Genomic DNA, 3,349 nt, shown 5'->3' with positions numbered 1-3,349 from the left:
GAAAAAGTGAGAAGGAAGTTTGGGATGGGAGAGAATAAAAACAAACAAGATGGGGGTACAGACGGGGTTGCTGCGGGGGACAGAGACAGCCTGTGAGAAACTGAAGACCAGGGCAGCCAGACTGACTGACACAATTTTATCTTATTTTTCTTTTATGCAGAATGTGATGTCACTTTCCTGTGATCTCCAAATCTTAATTCTGTTACAGGTAACAGTTCTGAATATTTTTCAAAGGGTTGTTGAGAGGATCAAATGAGGTAATGCACATTGGTGCTTTGAATAACCTCTGATATACAGCAAACACTCAATAAACCTTAGTTGTTAATAGTAAGTATAATTATTTGAACTAGGTTTGAAGGTGGGGATTTCGGTGAGTGGGTACCAAGTTTGGGTCAGTTCCAGAGTGGAGATCAACAGATGCAGAGTGAAAAACAAAATTTTAGCAGAAGCAGGGAATTGGAGGCCACAGACAATAGAAAAATATAAGCTGTGGAAGCTGAAGGATTTTGAGGAGGGGGCTTTGAGCTTGGTACAAGGGTGTGCACCCATCTCATTTAGATCTGAAGTGGCTATGAAACCACAGCTAACATCTGACTTACAGAGCCAACTGGCATCCCAAGTTCATATGGCTCCGGTGATTACAGAGGGACAGCAAAAATGTTCCCATGTGCATTACTTGATCTCAGCACCTGCAGTGACCTGGGAGTGGGAAAAGTCTGTCCATGCTGCTCGTTTAACTTTTTATAGCTCGTTTCGTAATGCGATCCATGCTAATAAAAACAAATAGCATACAAACTGGATTTACCCAAATTTTATATGGAAATTGTTGCTGTGGTTTTATAGCTTAAAAATGAATGTCACTCCAGGAGGAGCCCACCTAAACATACTTGGCACTTCTGGGTATCTGTAACATACAGAAAATGGAGGTCTGATTAGCCTCAAGGTCATTGCTGATGGCCAAAAGTCACCAGGATTTGAGGCAGTTATTTAAATTTCTGTCTTCAGGAGGATGTGTCTCTAGGGAATTGTGTAATACTACCAGCAGCTGTTGTGTAGATTTAAACTGAATTTGGGTTATAGGAAAATGGTTTTGTGAGTCAAAAAATATAGTGTTACCCCTTCTCAATTGTCTGAATGTTGCTGTCATTGCCCCCAAATTATTTAACACATCTTTGGTTCTACAGCAGGTTTTGTGTCTTAGAATAAATTTTTTAAAGCAGTAGTAACTCATTATCTATATTTCCCTAAGGCTATATAATGCCATGTACAAGTGCAGGATGACGATTTGGAGTCAGAAAACCTGTTTCAGGGCTGGCTCTGCCATGTAGCTGGCAAATTTGAGCCGTCTCAAGCATTTCCACATAGAGGGATTTCCTTTATAAAGGATTTTGTTTTGTTCTACTCTATTCTGTTCTGTTCTGTTCTATTCTACTCTATTCAAGTCTAACTCTTAAGGCTCTTATTAAAATGTTCTCTGCCAATATTTCACATTAGCTTAAAATTCAAATCAGTGTTTACATTGAGGAGGGGGCTTTGAGCTTGGTAAAAGGGTGTGCACCCATCTCCTGTAGGGCCCCACCTCAGCATGTCACATAAACACACCTTCTCCAGTCATCAGTGTTGCCAACCTCCATTTGGTGCGCCCCATGTTCAGCCGCTTTGTTCCCTCAGTGAACCAACTAGGTGTTGATTCTGCTTTGCTTCAAGGTAAAAGCTCTCAACTCAAGCTTATTGGAAAAGGAGTGAAACTTCTGCAAAGTGCACTTTGAGAAGAGGTACTTTTTGCTCATGAAAAGAAAGGAGTGAGTCCTCTAAGAATAATAAAAGGGAGTATTGTACAGTTCAGCACGTGATCTGGAGGGAAGAATTCAATGTTCCTCCCGTGGGACCCTTTCATCAGGTGTCACAAAGCCGCCATCTGTGGCATCGAGAATTTCCACAATCCTCTGCAATACAGGCTTGTTTCCGCCGTCGTTCTCCTGGCGAGTCAATTCAGTGTAAGGAGAAATGTCTCTCTTTCTCCAAGTTTTCGACGGTGTTTTGATATGTTGACCTGCTGCACCAATTCGGCTGCTTTGTCATCCCCATCGCCCACGCCAGGATCCTGTCACCCCACACCCGGGCCAGCCTTAGAGGTTGCAGCGGCTCTGTGCGTCCCAATGGGCCTCTGTGGAGATGCAGTACTAGGGCTGAGGGGTTTCGTCAGTTTGTTCAGAGCTGGAGCAACAAGGGATGGGGCCCCTGCAGTTTCTGGACCTTGTCTGGCAGCTCCAGGGTCATATAGTCTTTTCTATCATAGTTTGCATTAAAAACTTCTTGGACTATTGAACGAATTCAAAATTGTCCTGAAACTTTCCTTTCACTAATTTGTCCACAGGAATTATTTTGTCAACACCCATCCTCTTAAAACCTTCTTGTAGTATTCTGAAGTTCTGGATGTACTCGTGTTCTAGCTTAGCTTGGAATGTCACTTTCCTCAAGGCAATGCCGCTAGGGAACAGCATGTCCATAAGCTGACAACAGGCAGCCCCTGAGCACAACTGTTTGATCTTTGCCAAATTCAATGCAGAGACTCATTGATCCAGGCCAGCGTGTCAAGTCGACTTAGGTTATTGCTGGTGAACGACGTTGAATATACCTTCACTGCCATCTTTGGTTCTCAGGGGAACCACGTCCACTGCCTGAGCCCAGGTCCGGTTCTGTCTTCATCTCGTTCAAACTGCCCGACCGCTTATATTTTATTTTTAAGTGTTCATACCCCTGGGAAAGTGTCATGCCTTAAACCTCCACCCCATCTCTATCTCTATCTCTATCTCTAATCATCTCTATCTCTCTATCTCTACCTCTATCTCTTTCTCTATATCCATCCATCCATCCATCCATCCATCCATCCATCCATCCATCCATCATCCATTCAATCTATCTTTTACTGTTGATTATATCCCTTTTTAAAAGCAATTTCTGGGTAAGGAGGGCAAGTAGATAAAGTGGCTGAGACCTAACACCACGCTTCAGAGTATTTCTGCCTTTACTCTGGTTTGGTACTGACCTTCTTGGTTTTTGTGTGCAGGCTCTGATCCTCCTTTTAGAACTAGGCATATCCTGGCAGCAGGAGACCATGGTAAGGACATCTCAGTAGCATTGGTTGCTTACTCCAGGCTAAGACTCACGCCTTTCAGCCTGGGCAAGCTCTTCCTGGATGCATCCCTGGTCCATCCTGGAACATGTCCACGATGGCAGCTTCCTCTCATTCCAGTTCAGGTTCCAGGCATTTGTCAGAATGAACTTCTAGGCTCCAAGATGGCTCAGTGCCTCTGCTGCAGCTGTGAAATCTGATAGCTGGCAGGCT

The 3,349-nt window shown here is 43.8% G+C and overlaps 1 pseudogene; it reads right to left on the bottom strand.

Moving 5' to 3' along the window:
* Positions 1-1,868: 1,868 nt before the first annotated feature.
* Positions 1,869-2,650, bottom strand: LOC109444433 (microtubule-associated protein RP/EB family member 1; annotated as a pseudogene).
* Positions 2,651-3,349: the final 699 nt, after the last annotated feature.

The sequence above is a fragment of the Rhinolophus sinicus genome, linkage group LG03 (genome assembly GCF_036562045.2).
Source record: "Rhinolophus sinicus isolate RSC01 linkage group LG03, ASM3656204v1, whole genome shotgun sequence".
In the NCBI taxonomy this organism is placed as follows: domain Eukaryota; kingdom Metazoa; phylum Chordata; class Mammalia; order Chiroptera; family Rhinolophidae; genus Rhinolophus; species Rhinolophus sinicus.
This window is presented reverse-complemented; position numbering and strand designations above follow the sequence as displayed.